Source organism: Molossus molossus, unplaced genomic scaffold (genome assembly GCF_014108415.1).
Source record: "Molossus molossus isolate mMolMol1 unplaced genomic scaffold, mMolMol1.p scaffold_m16_p_8, whole genome shotgun sequence".
Taxonomy (NCBI): domain Eukaryota; kingdom Metazoa; phylum Chordata; class Mammalia; order Chiroptera; family Molossidae; genus Molossus; species Molossus molossus.
In genome coordinates, this window is record NW_023425402.1 from 74,641,494 (window position 1) to 74,658,872 (window position 17,379).

At 36.9% G+C, this 17,379-nt stretch overlaps 1 protein-coding gene across 1 annotated transcript in view; it reads right to left on the reverse strand.

Annotated features, from left to right (window-relative positions):
* FAM184A (family with sequence similarity 184 member A) overlaps positions 1 to 17,379 on the reverse strand; it is a 100,438-nt gene that overhangs the window by 27,190 nt on the left and 55,869 nt on the right. The window lies entirely within an intron of this gene.

Sequence of the window (17,379 nt, forward strand, 5' to 3'; positions counted from 1 at the left end):
CCAAGACAGAACCGAACATCACATCTAAGGTACTGGCTATGACAGGGTGTCACCTACAGCCTCTGGTTTTTGATGCACTGTAGGTGTTTTTTGTCCCCTTCCAAAATATGTCTTGTTACAGAAATGAAAGAATATAGAAAATATACAGCCCTGGCTGGTTTGGCTCAACGGTTAGAGCGTCGGCCTGTGGTCCAGAGAGACACCAATTTGGTTCCCACTAAGGGCGCATATCTTGGTTGCAGTTTGTCCCCGGCCCTGGTTGGTTGTGTGGGTGGCAGCCACTCAATGTGTCCCTTTCATGTCGATGTTTCTCTCTCTCTCTCTCTCTCTTCCTCTCTCTCCCTCTCACTCTATCTGAACAAAAAATGGAAAAATGTCCTCAAGTGAGGATAAAAAAAAAAAGAAAACTATGCAAACAATTTGTCCTCTAAACTAGGCATTTCATGAGATAGTAAATGTAACCTGTGGTTCTCAAACCTGTCTGTGTATCAGAATCATCTCTGTAGACTTTAATAAATATACTTGCCCAGGCCCTGACCCTTGATATCTGATTTAGTAGGTCTAGACTTGGGCACAGATCACCTAACATATTTTTATTCCAAATTACCAATGTAGTAAGTGTTCTTTGTGAAAAAACTTTTAAACATAGAAGTTAGGAAATAAAAAGGGAAGTCTCTTTTATTCCCGATCCTTGCCAAATCCCAATCCCGAAGGGTAACAAGTGTTAACACTTGGGTATTTCCCCAGATATGACTTCTCTCTCTTGATATAACTGCCTGTTTTGTTTTCTTTTGCTATTTTTACTACATCATGTGTGGGTGGCTGGACCATTTTCACCAAATGTAGAGAGTACATCTGTCACAATCTGACAAAACAGTGGCTATGTCTTACACAGACAAGTTACTTTGGGGCCCCAGGGCACACCTCAGACCAGTGAGTGCTTAACATCCAAAGCAGCTGAAACAGACCCACGGGCTGCTGACTGGGACAGGCACTCCACAGGCATTGCACTTAGGGATGAACACCACCTCAAATGTAAAACCATGAGGTGTCCTGCCCTATAGGTGCTGGCATGTGATGGAGTGGCTTTTCGCACACCCAACTCTGTGTAACTTCCCCCAAGCTGAGTGCACCATGACTTTATTTACCAATGGTTAATGATTTTCCCATTAGGGAGGCCAGTGAGTTTGTATTTCTATAGGTTTGGTTTTCCCTTCACAGTGGCATTTGTGAAGTACACATATCCATGATATATAGGGATAACCCATTCCTTTCCGTCACTATACAGACCTGCAGCTGCGGGCACTGTTCCTTCCTCCTCAACAGCCGGTCTTCCCCCTTCCTTTCTTCCCAATTAGCTGAACTCTTGAGTCTGTTCAGGGATTCAGTGCAAATCCCTATTTTAAAGCAGGCAAGCCCTCTCCTAGTACCAAGGGATGGATTATAATTGAGATAAGAAAGTTACAGAAATCTAATTATAAGGACATGTCACCACCCTGTTCTAGTTGAGAAGCTAAAAGAAAGTATGTGGAGAGTTTGGGGGAAAGATTGTATTTCCTGATAAAAGTTAAAAAGCACTTAAAGGGAGCCTCTTGCATTCTTGTTCAAGACTGTGACAGCTAGAGCCGTAGCAGCCATGTTGCAACTACGGGATGACAAACAAGGTCAGAAGGTTACCACGTTGAGCATGGCAAAACAGAAGTACAGAAAATACCTGAGTTCTTAATTAAATATCGTGACAGCTTCAGCCACTGTTAACTGAGTGTTCTGCTATTTGTAGCCAAATGCATCCCAACAGACATAATTCCAGAATATAATACACTATAAATTACTTTAATCTTTCCTGGTAGAAATTTGGATCATCTCACCTAGCTTGCTGTTACAAATATTGTGCACACACACAAAAGTTCCCCCAAACCAAAAACTAAACGATCTAATCATGCACACGTAAGAGTATCGGAAGGCTGCACATCTCTAAGTTGTACATATGACTTTCATGCACAGTCACAGTTGAGAACCACTGTCCAGAATTCATAAAACTTGAAAAACTAGGATGTGTAAATCTAATTTTGTTTTTCAATAAATTATAAGTATGGAATTGTGTTGAGCCGGAATACTTAACAATTTTGACAAGGTAAAAACTTATCAGAAAGTCTAAACCATATATTAAGATTTAGTTCAACACTCTCAAATACATAAAGAAACATTAAAAATTGCTAACATAGGCTTAGTAGAGAACAGTAAGAATAAGTTACTACTATGTAACAACTTATTCATGCTCATATAAAATGTTTAAAGGTGCCTGAATATTTTAATTCTCTCTATAGTTTTTTAAACCTAATTTGCTATTTTTGAAGAATCTAGCTAAAAGTAAATTTAAGCTTGTGAAATTATAACCATACTGAAAAAATTCTGAATTTTTTGGTATTTTCTAAGGCCTATAAAGTGTGGTCACCGATTAAGAGCTATACAATAATGCCTAGTTGATGTCCCTAAGATATTTCTGGAATATGTTTCCAACCATCCTCTCATTCTTAGTTGAAAAAAATTAGAACGCTTTCATAAAGAATAGAAGTATCGATAATCATGGGTTTTTTAGAACATGGAAACATGTTGCATGGAAGGCTGAGTTAAGACAATGAGCGGAGGGGTAGGTAGACGCTACTCTGCTGAACAACAAACACTCTGACAAGGTCATATTTTGTTTGGATAATGATGGAGTGAAGAGTTGATCCTCAATGACTATGATGTTACAAAGGAGAATTAATTAATGGAGATTTCTTTGTGTTACCAACCCCTTTTATTTTTCCTGTAGGAGATGAATCAAGGCATTCCCATTCTAGTTACTAATAGATGCAAGTTCATTAGGGTAGTTTTTATTTTAATGAACACCTTTTCATTCATAGCTATTAAGAAAAAAGTAACTACGTTGTTACAAGTATTCTGAAGTACAAGTCAATTAATTTTGACAATACTTACACCTCATTTGGGTTCTTATTTCTATGTCAATTAGCACATGTGTAAAAAAAGATTAATATAGTGATTATGCCCAGATTCTTACTAGGTTCTATGTGACTGCTAAAAAGAACTTCTAAATGTAGCCTTATTTCACCAATAATGAGATAAGTATCTTTGTTGATTATTTTTAAATATATTAAAGAAAATGGTGTTAAATGTACTTATGTATTTCTAATTTTTTTAATGTAGAAAGCAAAGTTGAATATGAAAAGTAAAATTTTTCTTGCATAGTGGAAAGAAATTAGGGAGGTATAAGAAAATAGTTTCACTTTAGAAGTATCAAAATTTCACAAGATATCTCTAGACTCAAAGCTTTGATTCCTCAAGGACAGGAATCGGCGAAGTCAAGCCTGTTTTTTTAAAGGAAATTTTACTGGGCCACAGCCACATGGATTCGTTTACATGTTGTCTGTCTATGGCTGCTTTCACACTACACAGAGTCCAGCAGCTGCCACAGAAACAGCTGCCCTCGTGTGGAAGGTGTTTACTAGCTGGCTCCTTTCAGAAAAAGTTTGCTCACTTCTGCTCTCAGATACCAAAAAAAATATTCAGTAATGTTTAACTCTCTGTTCTTATTTTAAAGAACAAGTTGGACATGGATTTGATGTGAAAATGAATCTCAATTTTCTCTTTATATAGAAAGAAAAATATTTAAATGAGTGTTTAAATAGAACATTGTTTTGATGCTAAATTTCTGCATACTTGAATGTACGGAAGTAAAAAACAAATAGCTTTGCTAATTCTTAGGAAAGAATTTTATTCTACTTCATTTTAAATCTTTTAATAATTATAACATTAAAATATAAAACATGTTCTGAATCTTATGAACCATCATAACTATCTAATCCTTTTAAATAAGTCTAGCCTGGCTGGTGTGGCTCAGTGGTTGAGTATTGACCCATGCACCAAGAGGTCGCCAGTTTGATTCCCGGTCAGGGCACATGCCTAGGTTGTGGGCCCTATCCCCAGTAGGGGGCATGCAGGAGGCAGCCGATTGATGTTCTCTCTCATCGATGTTTCTCTCTCTCCTTTCCTCTTTCTCTAAAATTAATAAAGAAAAAAATAATAAAAAAAATAGTCTAGCCCTGACTGGTGTGGCTCAGTGAGCATTGTCCCGTGCACCAACATATCAGTATTTTCCTCACTCTCTCTCTCTCTCCCATCCTCTTCCTCTTTCTCTCTAAAATCAATTTTAAAGTCAAGTCTATTGATACTTATTTTATTATTATTTTTTTTTTATCCTCACCTGAGGACATTTTTGCATTTATCTTCAGATAGAGTAGGAGGGAGAGAGGGAGGAAGAGAGAGAGAAACATTGATGTGAGAGAGACACATCAAGTGGTCGCCACCCACACAAACCCAACCGGACAAACTGCAACCGAGGCACATGCCTCTAGCAGCAACCGAACCCGGGACTCTCCAGTCCGCAGGCTGATGCTCTAACCGCTGAGACAAACTGGCCAGGGCTATTGATATTTATTTTTAATAAAATAAACTAGTTTAACAAAAGAAGAAACACATTTATATTTATTTCCAATTCTATGATAGTCAACTAGTTAATAGTTTTTCAAAATATTACTGTGTCATAAAGTAAACATAAAACAACAAATTTTGTGTGTGAAATGTAAAATCTTGCTTGGCTTATAATAAAATATATGCTTATTACTACAATATGGTAGATGTATGCACGTACACAAATGAATGGATGAAAGTTAGAAGCTTTTATTGCCAACATACAAAACATATCTTATTTAATGCCAAAGTGTATTTTTTATATAAGTTTAAGCTTTAAAGCAATGATGATGTTTATGCAAAATCAAAAGTGCAACATGCCCTGTGTACAAACTGTAAGTGCCGCTCACTTACATTGTTGATAGATTTATGCAAAGCTTCACCCAGAGAGTGCCGCTATGAAGGAAAGATCACAGGGATAAAGGGAAACATTCAGAAATCAACTACGTGAAAGAAAGAGGGAATAAAAAGGAGAGTAAAACACAGAACATTAATTATAATATACTCAAGAAAAAATAAGTTGAAAACAGTTCTAAGAAAGAAATTAGACAAAAAGAAATTTAAGACTTACAGTCTAAATTATCTGTAGTTCCTTAAGACAGTGTCTGATGTCTGTGGGCTGGCAGACTTACCTATGCAAAACAACCAAAGGCTAGTACATGTAAATCAGAGTTCAGTTTAAATGATGATGGTTATTGAGGACCTAGAAGGCATATTATTGCTCTAAATTCCTCCCAAAAACCTATAATATATTGCTTCAAAGTATTATACTCAGTATTGATGTTGGTTCATGAAGGATTTCTCTTAAGAAAAATGAGCAGATGAGAACTGAAACATTAACTTGATTGATTTGGGCCAGAAAATAAATGAGATAATCATTAAAAATGTGAACCTTTAATAGTAATCTGATTTTGTATTGGGGGAAAGAAAAAAGAGATACCCACATATCTTTTTGATCTTATTTTTCTAGGATATTTGGAAAGTTTATTTATTATCTGGGTTCATTTTTCAGAAGTTGCTGAAATTTTGAGTGATAAACCATTGGAAAAACCCCTAGTCACTCTCCCTCCCCCGAAAAATTAAAAGAAACAACAACCCTGTGATTTCTGTTTCAACTACTTTACCATTTTTTGCCCTCCAGAAATACAAAATAACATTTAACATTTGTATTACTAACATAAATTTAAAAAGTTCCTGTAAAATGGTGTTTACTTTGGACAATAATCAAATTTTCATCAGACAGAACATCATTATAATGTGATTATTCCTTGGAATGTCACAAACTAAAGCCAGATTTTATTTGGTAAACAACTCTTTACTAATAATTTAGACTAACATATTATAGGATACAGTTTGCTAGAGTTGAAAAATTAAGTTGAGAAAAAAAGATTAACTTTCTATTTGATTACTCCATAACTTCTCAATCTAAACTTCCTTGCACTTTTATACATATCAACTATATTAATTTTGTTTTTAACTTTTCTTATTCTTTTTAATACTATTCTTCATATTCTTCATAACACTTAACTTCTTCACACTTCATAAAATTTAAGAAAATTATAGTTTATTACCTCTTTGTAGTTCTCAGAACTAATGTCCTAGTACTAGAAGTTAATCTAAAATGTATGGCATTTGCTTATGAAGTAGATTTTATTTTTCATTCTTTAAGGTATCATGATACAAAAATATTTATGTTGTTGAAGATTTCTGAATGAATTGAAAATAAACCAGTATGACAAATCAGACTTTCCAGGTCTTCCCTCAGGGATTTTACTTTATACAACAGAAGTTACTTGAAACTAAACTCAAATGGACATCACCTCCATCAACATACTGTTGCGGGCCTTGGAACTATCTGAACCAAAAGGCATGGTCCCTAAGCTGTGACCTGGGTGACTTACATCACAGACCCGGCTGTGGCAATCTGGAAAGGCACAACTAGTGCTGTTAGGTGGCAATGCCGTTATTGGTTAAAACGTAAGTAAAGGAAGATTTAGTATTCATTCAAAAAAATATTCATTACAGTACTACTATATTCCAGAAACTACCATAAGCAAAGTGAGAAAACAGTTGAATAAGATAGTAGAACACACACACACAAACAAATAAGAAAAAAAAAAAAGAGTTCATGATAAAAAAAAAAGATGCCATGATAGGAAATGACTGGCAGTGATACTGAGTTGACGGCAAAGACAGATGTTTTGAAAGAAGTGATATGTAACTGAGAACAGATGAAGGAGCCAGACAGAAAGTGAGACGACCTTGGGGGAAGAGCACAAACACCTTAAGGTGGAGGTAAGCTCGGAGTATGGTGCTGTCTGTGAGGCGGAAATGAAATGGCAGATAGCAGCAGGGGCAGGGGTCTTGTTGGGCAATGAAGGAGTCAGAATAAGATCCTTAATTCCAGAGATTGCCCTGAAAGAATTTTAAGCAGGGGAATGGCATGAGCTAATTTACATCATTAAAGATCACTTTTGGTGCTGTGAGGAAAGTGAAATTGATGAGGTTAGATAGAAGGCCATTATAACAGTGACTGGAACTAGTGTTTATTTACTAGGGGAAATGGAAGTGGATGGAGCTTGTATGTTTTGGAAGTGAAATAGAGAGGACTGACAGATTAAGGGAGAAGTAAAAAAAAAAAAAAAAAGAGGAGAGAGAGAACGGAAATTGACTCTTCATTTTTTGTTTTGAGCCAACAAGCAGTGTCAAGTGAAGATGTTAGGATGATAGATGGAGAGTGGGAACCAATACTACTGAGCCAGACATGCTAATTTTGAGATGTCCATTAGCCAACCAATTGATTGTGAGTTTGGGGTAAGATGGCAAGGCTGGAGATGTAACTTTATAAGCCACTGACATATAGATGGTATGTAAACCACAAGACTGGAGGAAATCACACCACGTAAATGTCTGCTTGAAAGAATACTAGATAAGTGAAAAATCTTATTATTTGACAAGCATTCTACATGAGCAAGATCCATGTTAATAAAAACTGATGCCCTAGTCCAGCCGGTGAGGCTTAGTGGTTGAGCGTCGACCCATGCACCAAGAGGTCACTGGTTCGATTCCCAGTAAGGACACATGCCCAGGTTGTGGGCCCGATCCCCAGTGGGGGACATGCAGGAGGAGGCCAATCGATGTTCTCTCTCATTGATTTTTCTCTCTCTCTCTCCCCCTCACTTCCTCTCTCTCTAAATTCAATAAAGGGAAAAAAAATTTTTTTTAAAAACTGATGCCTTATATAATAGTCAGTTTGTTTTAAAACATCTTAAGCTTCTTGTTAGTTTTTGAGATGAGTAAAAAAGGCATCAAGAGATCTTCCTCTTCAGCTAACAGCACTCAGATACTTCAACATGGAAGTCTTGCTGTGTTTCAGGAATTTTATTCTTGAAGGATGACTATGATCAGACTTTCAGATAAGTGAGGAAGAAAATAAAAAATAACTTAAAAAGTTGCTGCACTTAACTAGAAATTTGGAGTTTTGTATATAAGAAACTATGCTCTTAGGAGTAATCTCATTGATCTAAACCTCAGTTTACTCATTTAGAAACTAGCACTTGGTTTTCTACCGGCAATTTGCAAATATACTCGTATATAAAGATTGAAATCCACTGAATTACAATCTTTTAGAGGCAGAGACCCTGTCTTATCCATATTTTGCATCAAACATAACAAACTTGGTAACTGGCACAGAATAAATAACGGTCAACAAATGTTTATTATATATGTTTATTAATGAATGATATGGACTTATATTATTGAGTTAGCTTTCACTACTCTCTATCTTATTTCTCCCCTCCCCCATAATAACAGAAGTAGTAAAGAGAAAATTCTAGATAACTAAAAAGAAATTATTTAGAAAATCTCTCTCTATATATATACATATATATACACATATATACACATATATATAATGCAGAAATCTGACAGAAGCCAAAAGATCCTAAGATTTTAGAACTGTATCCTCTCAGAAATAAACTAATGAGTATATTAAATATACTAATATTTGTCCAGAAAATATTAACCTGAAAATGAAAGGCTGTCAAGAGGTATAGTCACTGACTGTACATATCTTGTCCCACTCTATTCTGTTTTCCATTCTGTAGCAAGAGATTTGAAATTACAATATCTAAATATTTTCCACTACAAATTAAATCCTTTCAATAGCTTCTCAATGCTCCTTGGATAAAGTCCCAACAAGGCAAACAAGGTCCCGCATGGTTGGTCCCTGCCTACCTCTCCAGCCTCCTAGCCCTCTGCTCTCCAGAACAAAGGTGTTTGGAGGCTGCCTGGGGCCCTTTGCACTTACTTACCCCTCTGCTCAGAATACTGTTCTTTACCTGGCCTGACTCCTGCTTCTCTTCTACGTCTCAGGTAAAGGATCCCACACTCAGAGAAACCATTCCCAGACTGCTAGGTCCACACCCTTGTGTGCCCCAGATGTAATGAATTAATGTGTCACACTTATTTCTATTTGCCTTGTTTTCTAGATTATAGCACTAAGAAGGCAGAGATCATTATGACTTCATTACTGGTCTGACACAGTGCTGAGCATATCAGAAGCACTAAATTTTTGATGGATGTCAAAATGTCATCAAATGTCAACAGACAGAATAAAATACTCATTAATAAAAACAAAAATGTCATTTTCTAAGTTTATAACTTCCTTGAAACAATATCTACACTAATATTACATTATAATTCAAATAAAATGTTCAAGTTTAATGACATTTTAAAATTTAATAATTAACATATAATGCTATAATTTCTTTAAGTTATATAAAGTCTTTTTCTAATATTAATTTCAAGTATGCTAATATGCAGAGAAAAAGCAATCCACAAATCTAATATTTAGAAGTGGGACACAGCTTTACTAATTCTCCTGAAGCAAAATTCAGAAGAAAAAGCCATGAACAATTGCCCAACATTTAAAGTAAAGTATAATAGCAAGCATATAAATGAAATTGAGGAGGAGACAAGCCAATGTGTTAGGTAACTCGTCACACTTTTCTGACTCAGTTTTAAATAACTTTATAATATGTACATTGAAACCTTTAAGAAACAAAGTATTTTAATTATGTTCAGTTCTTATGAAGGAAATCAGAATAGATGAAGTTGATTTGTTACTACAATGCTATCTAAATGTACTTAAGTATTTTGTCATGTGTTCTGGAGCCTAGCAGCTGTGAAGGCACTAACTGTTCTGCATTTCATCACAGATCTTACTTTAGTATTTTGCAGAAGGTCAACCCATGCACCAAGAGGTCACCTGTTCAATTCCCGGTCAGACACATGCCTAGGTTGTGGGCCAAATCCCCAGTGAGAGGCGTGTAGCAGGTGGCCAATCAATGTTCTCTCTCATCCATGTTTCTATCTCTCTCTTCCTCTCCCTTCCTCTCTCTCTAAAACCAATAAAGAAAAAAAAAATACTACCTAATATTTTAAACATCTCTTTTGAAACTAGATGTAGATATCATAGTTCCATGTCTTCCTTTTCTTCTCCGAAAGGTGTCATGTTAAGAACTGGATTGACTTAAATTCTAAAAAGGGAGATTTGGTAGAAAGAAGAAAATTAAATATTTTTAGATTTGCAAATTAATTCATAAAATATTTGTTGTTGTTTACCTTAGAAAAATAAAATTCAAGGGGAAGAATAATAAAAACAGGTCTGATAAAAGATAATATAGTTGAAGTAACAGTGTGTTACTTCACTTTTTGACAGAAGAAGAATTAAAAACCATCTTCCATATTTACTAAAGGCAAATATTACAAATTAACTTAGAATCCAGAAATTGAGGTAGGGACAATGAGGAATGACGGATGTTGGCTGGTTTGTGGAAGACTTTAATTCCATTCCACATTTCCTGAGAAAGCAAACGTGAACGATACCTGCTCTGCCCACGCTTTTCCATCTGGCTTTGCTCTGCCATCCACGTGCTAGTTCTCCTCACTCTCCCTGCTTCCTCCTTTGACTTCCCCTGTCCTCACCCCCGTCATCTCTTTTCTCAGAGTTCAGCCTGGATCTCTGATGTCTTGTTCAACATAATTTCCTGCTCTTCTAATTTCTAGAGCCTGGATTCAGACCCTTCACTGTTTAGTTGGGATGAGATTATCATTCCAGGTTCCTTTCTAGTCCCTCTACCTCAGAATCTGCTTCCATCTACTTCTCCATTAAAAGGTAGTATTGTTACTCATTTAAAATGCACACAGAGCCCTGGCCGGTTTGGCTCAGCGGTTAGAGCGTCGGCCTGCGGTCCTGAGAGACCCGGGTTCGGTTCCCGCTAGGGGCGCGTACCTCGGTTGCAGTTTGTCCCCGGCCCTGGTTGGCCGTGCGGGTGGCAGCCACTCGATGTGTCCCTTTCACGTCGATGTTTCTCTCTCTCTCTGTTCCTCTCTCTCCCTCCCACTGTACCTGAACAAAAAATGGAAAAATGTCCTCGGGTGAGGATAAAAAAAAATAAAAATAAAAACAATAAAATGCACACAGAAACTGATGAAAAATTTTTCAACAGGCAGAAATACAACAATTTCTAAAGAGAATTTCTTTTTTCCTAACACAAAATTTCTTAATTGAAGAGTTAAGATATATGGAGCTAACAGAAAAAGTACTGAGCTATACTGCCCAGTTCACCCAACAATTTTGTGATCTACATAGTCTAGACCAGTGCTGTCCAATAGGATTATAACTGAGAGCCACATGTGAATTAAAAATGTTTGCAGCCATATTAAAAAATGTTAAAATTATTTTTAGTCATATATTTAACCCAATATATCCAAAACATTGTCATCTCAACATATAATTATACAAAAAAATACCAGTGAGACATTCCATGTTCTTTTTTGTACTAAGTTTTTTTTAAATTGATTTTTCAGAGAGAGAGAGGAAAGGAGAGAGAGAGAGAGAAACATCGACGTGAGAGAGAAACATCAGTCAGCTGCCTTCTGAACGCCCCCTACTGAATCCCTGCAACCTGGGTGTGTGCCCTGACCTGGAATCGAACCCAGACCTCTCAGTCCATGGGACCACGCTCAATCCACTGAGCCACACGGGCCGGGCTGTACTAAGTGTTTGAAACCCAGTCTATACTTAACATTGACATCTCAATTTTGATGAGCCTCATTTCAAGTGCCCAATAGCCACACGTGGCTGGTAACTATCAGAGTAGACAGCGGTGGTCTAAAAAGCAAAGACAGTCTGCAACACGTCTTAATAAGAAACTGACTTCTCAATTGCTCTTGATCAAGAGCATTTATTTTTATGCTGTATTTCTTACTGGTGTCATTGTTCTTTCCTACTTTGTGTAAAAATAATTCTAAAATAGCCTGTGATTGTAAAATCAATACATCTAAAATAAAATTTACCACTTCAACCCCTTAAAATAAATAGCTCAATGTGACTTTCCAGTCTCAAATGGTCTTCTTTTCATTATCCTGGCTTCAAATCCTGAATCAACTTTAACATTTCTTTCTCCTTTCCATCAAATTACATGATTCGTTCCTTCCTGGTTTCTCTTGTATTCTCAGTGAAATAAACTTTACTGAGGTCCTATTTGGGTACAATAATGTATACTTTATATATTTGACAACTTCCTCTTTGGCTGCTGTGCCCTGGTTTTTGTTCACTCTATTCAACATCTATTGATAGCTTACTAGGTGCCAGGCATAACTGAAGCTGCCGGGGATGTAACAGCAAAAAAATACAGACAAAGATTGAGTCTCACAGAACTGTATTCTAGTAGGGAAGGGAATCCATATGATGCTATGTAGTAATAAATGCTTTGAAGAAACAAAGCAGAATGCAGGGATAGAGAGTGGTAGAAGATGCTATTTTAGACAAAGTGGTCAAGGAAGAACTTTTTGAAGAGTTCAGATCTGAGCACAGAATTGAACAAAGGGCAGAAATAAGGTCCGTGGATCTACAGAAAGTATGTTCCATGTGGAGGGACTGGCAGGTGCAAAGGCCCTGAGACAGATTAAACATGGTGTGTGTTCCAGGAACTCCAAGTAGTCCAGCATGACTATAAAAAAGGAAGGGAGAGAGGGGCAGGAGGTGGTGTTGGCAATATAGTCAAAGGCCAAATCATGGAGCTACTGCCGGCCACAGTAAGAATGTGGATTATATTCAAAAGCTGACAGGAAGCTACTAGAAGGTTTGAAGCAGGAGAACAACATGATTCAACTTAATATTTTAAGAGATTCATTTTGGCTGCCTGGAAAATAACCAGTAAGAGTAGAAGCAGAGAGACCAAATGCAGACCAAGCTGCAGTGCAGGAAAGAAGTGCATGTGACTTAGGCTGGGGTGGCAGGGGAGGACGTGGTGAGAAATGGGCACACTCTGGATGTACTCGACAGGAAAGCAGTAGTGAACGCTGATCGGTTGACTGCACAGTGTGAGAAAGAGTCAGAGGTGGCCAAGCAGTAAACGGATGGCAGCGTCTGGGAGGAGCAGTCTGACTCATCGAGTGGTGATGGAGCGGTGTGTGGTATCAGACACTTTAACTTAGATATTGATATTGAGATGTCTCCATTTCATCCTCACTTCAGTATCACAGCCATATTGAGCTTCCTAAAATAAGAACTTCAAATAGTCCCCTATCCATAAATCTTTAACAGATTTTTATAGTTTGAGTCAACTTTGAACTCCTAAGTCAAAGTTTTTCACAACGATCTCTGTCCTTGACTGTCCCCACCTCTTGTTTTTGTATTCCTCATATGCTTAAGAAGTAAGAGTGCATTCAACAAAATGTTTGTTGAGTGGAGAAAAATGTTTGTGTTCACCCTTCAACCTACTCAACAGTCACATAAAGCTGACCTCGTCAAGGAAGTCTTTTCCAGTCACACTGGCTGTATTACTCTTTCTGTACTCTACACTCCTTCCCCGTGGTAAGTTGATGAATGTTAAACAGCTCTGCAAAAGCAAAGCCCTGATTTAGAGAATTTGCTAATATTTGTACTGGAAATATCGCTACCACAGATGACTGCAAACCCCTGATTTAGAGAATTTGCTAATATTTGTACTGGAAATATCCCTACCACAGATGACTGCAAACCATCCACATGATGCCCCTGAATACAGAGTTAGGGAGACATGCACACAATCGGCTGCTGTCATTTGGTAGGAGCCAGTCCCAGCACCGTTGCTCCTACTGTACAGACTGCCCACATCATTTATAAAGTCACTTACTGCACAGTGATGTTTACTGTAGCTTTCTGTATACATATCTTCCTCACATTCGATTGTAAATTCATGGAAGGTAAAAATCATGTCAGACATGGCTACAACAGCTAAATGACCTTGGGGTCTCAAAATTTTAAAGAGTCACCCAAACTATAAAATTCTAGTTCTATGTCTGAATAATCTGTGTGTCGCCCAGATTTCTCAGTCCATGACTCTTAATGAGGGCATTGGAATATAAAGTCATCATATTGTACCCAAAATAAAATCAGCCTTTTAAAAGGTGAAATAAAAGGATATCTAATGGTATTAGAGAATCACAAATAGAAAATATGGCCCGGCCAGTGTGGCTCAGTGATTGAGCATCGACCCATGCACCAAAAAATCGCTGGTTTAATTCCTCATCAGGGCACATGCCCAGGTTGTGGGCCTGATCCCCAGTGGGGGGCATGCAGGAGGCAGCCAATTGATGTTCGCTCTCATCGATGTTTCTCTTTCTCTCTCTCCCTCTCCCTTCCTCTCTAAAATCAATAAAGAAAAAAATTTTTTAAATAAAATAAAATATGACAAAGGACTCTATATAATTGCTTTTCTTTAGATAGAGTTGAAAAATAAGAATGCAGTTCTTTTGCTTAAAGGAATTCTAATGTACTCACCAATAAGCCCAGGAGGTATAATTAGGCTTGGACTAAAGTATAATTATTGGAAAGAAAAACCAAACATGATGAAATATTAAAAGGAAACTAAAAGATACAGAATTAGCCTCCAATTGGAGCACAGATGAAAATAATAGCTTTTGGAAATTTTCATAAAGTGAAAAACATCTGAGTTAAGAAAAGTGAAATGCTTATGCTTTTCTATGCCTATTGTTTGATAGGTAGGCCATGAAGTTTAGTTTAAGTCCAATTTAACTCTCAAGAGTTTAAAATTCACATGAAAGAAATTATTTCATGTCTTCTTTGTGCTAAGTAGGATGAAACACAGATAAGCTGAGGCACTAAACTGACTCAGTTCACTCGGATAGTTACAACATGTGAACTATGTTGTAACTATCTGATTCCTTTTATAACATGCACTGCTGCCTAAGCCCTGGCCCTTCCGATTCTATTCCCCACTCTCAGTCTTTCAAATACCACAACGCCCAAGCCAGTCTGTCTTTCCCAAGTGCGGAGGTGTGCTGGCAGTGCTAGGGACAAGGGGGCGAGTGAGGCCAGCCGCCAGCCGTGAATAGAGGGAAATGGTTGGAGGGGCAGGGGCTGGGGGTGGGGGTGTGAGGAACAGGGCTTTGCAGGAGGCAGGCAAGTAGAAAGCGGTAGCAGAGGCTCTAGGAATCCATCGGAAAGGGTTATGAGAATAATGTCCAAAGGGCCAAGAAGGAGGGGTCCTTTGTCCTTAATAAACTTCCATTAAGAAGACTGTTTGGTCCTGATATAATTTTTCATCATCTTGTATGTCTGGAAAGAGTGAACCCTTGCTAACATAATAGCCACTTTAACTTTAATGTGAAATCTTTTGTTCGGTTTTTTTCTTAACTTCCTTTAGACACAGACAATCCTGCAAAACTTATTTCCAGGAATTCTACGGTGATGTGTATGCCCCATATAATTTAGAAGTGGGAAGAAAGAGAGAGATCGTAACTTTGGAAATGGCCTGATGGCATAGAGTAGTTAGTTTTACCTCCGAAAATAATTAATTCCTGGTTATCTACATATTTATGATTAATCTGCACTGAAGATTGACTACAGAATTTTTTCTGTAAATCTGGCAAAAACTGGAGCCAACAGGTAATAGATTACTTTATAATACATGGAACTAGAACAAGATGCAAAGCATGATGTCCTCTCACAAATGAACAGTGCAGAATAGGCATCAAAAAAGAGAGAGAGAGAGAGAAGCATGGATGAAATCTGACAACATAAGACAGATTCGATGAATAAGGAATAAAATAATGTAATAGAAAACAGGTGGGAGGAGTGGTGGGCCCTCTTCACGACGTCAAATCCGGCCACAAAATGTCTGCTTTCAATATTTCCTGATTGAAAGTCAAGGCAGACTTTTAGGTATGTTTTTCACTTTTATCACAAAATTGAGATAGCAAAATCTTCCTAACGGAACATCACAGAGAAGAAACACCACTCTACCCATTCAAGTCTGTCCTGCTAGGTCCCTAAGTGCTGCCCAACTAGTGAGAGTTGTTGATCCCCTGTTCTTATTTCTGTTACAATTTCAAAGGTTTCAAATTTATTCACAAAAGCTCATACACACACACACACACACACACACACGTATGTTTATAATTATGAATTGTTATAGAATACCAGACACAAATTGGAAGGCCCCTAGCGCTCCTGAAAGACACTGCATGCATGTACTTATGTAGCAAATTAACTTACAAAAGTCTATCCTGTTTATTTTGAAATCCATTATGATCACAAATAGAAAGATAACAGTGGATTCCTAGCACTAAATTATTGAGCTGCTCTGTGTCCAGGTTCTGCACTGGCTTATCAACTGGTGACTCGGGCAGCCAATCCTATTTAATTATTGGCTTTGGAGGAGAACGCTAAGAATTCATAAATTCAGTTGTGTAAATGAGTGAGAATGTGCAAATTCTTTTGATAATAGTTATAAATGCTCTGAAGGTAGATTTAAGTATACCACCATGTTTTGTTTAAGTCATTTTGAAGCATGATAGGCAACATCCTGTTGGTAAGAAAGAAAAATGACTCACTTACGGTACGTAGTTTTAGGCAATCAGAATACAATTAATACATTTTACCTTCCATTGCCCAAATGGTATCTAATGGTCTGAAAAAAGATTTTATACTTTCAAAAAATAAGTGGCTTTTCCATGTAAAATTTCTAATGTGTTCAGTTCAAATATTAAACCTAAAAACTGTAAGTTCTTCTCAGTATTTAGGACTATATGTGTAACACAATTAGCATAATTCATAAGTATATAAATATGTCTCCTTGATTTTCTATATTTGAAAATCTTAGGGAGCACCCTTCTAATTGCTAGTAGGGATGCTAACAAATTCATAAGTCATTTAATTAAAGTCAATTAGATCTTCAAGAGAAATTTTTTAATTTGCCCTATGAAAAATAACAAAATAACTACCGATTTGTACTTCTAAATCCCTTCAACTTTTTCACTCAGCCCCCAAAACACCCCATCTGTCAATTATCAGTCTGTTCTCTGTATCTATGACTGTGTTCTATTTTATTTGTTCATTTATTTTGATCTTTAGATTTCACATATAAGTGAAATCATATGGTATCTGTCTTTCTCCGTCTGACTAATTTCACTTAGCATAATACCCTCTAGGTCCATCCATGCTGTAGCAAATGATAAGATTTCATTCTTTTTTATGAATGAGTAATATTCCATTGCATACATGTACCACAACTTTCTAATCCACTTATCTATTGATGGGTATTTTAATAACTATGTATGATGCCAGTTGCATTCTTGAAATATCAGGGAATCACTTTGTAAAGTATATGACTACCTAACCACTATACTGTACACTTGAAACTAAAATAAAATAATAGTGAATGTAAACTGTAACTGAAAAATAAAATTTAAAGAAAAGAAAAATAACAAAATACAATGAATTAACACACAACATTGTATAATATTTCCCTAGCTGGAGAATGTCAAGGAAAATAA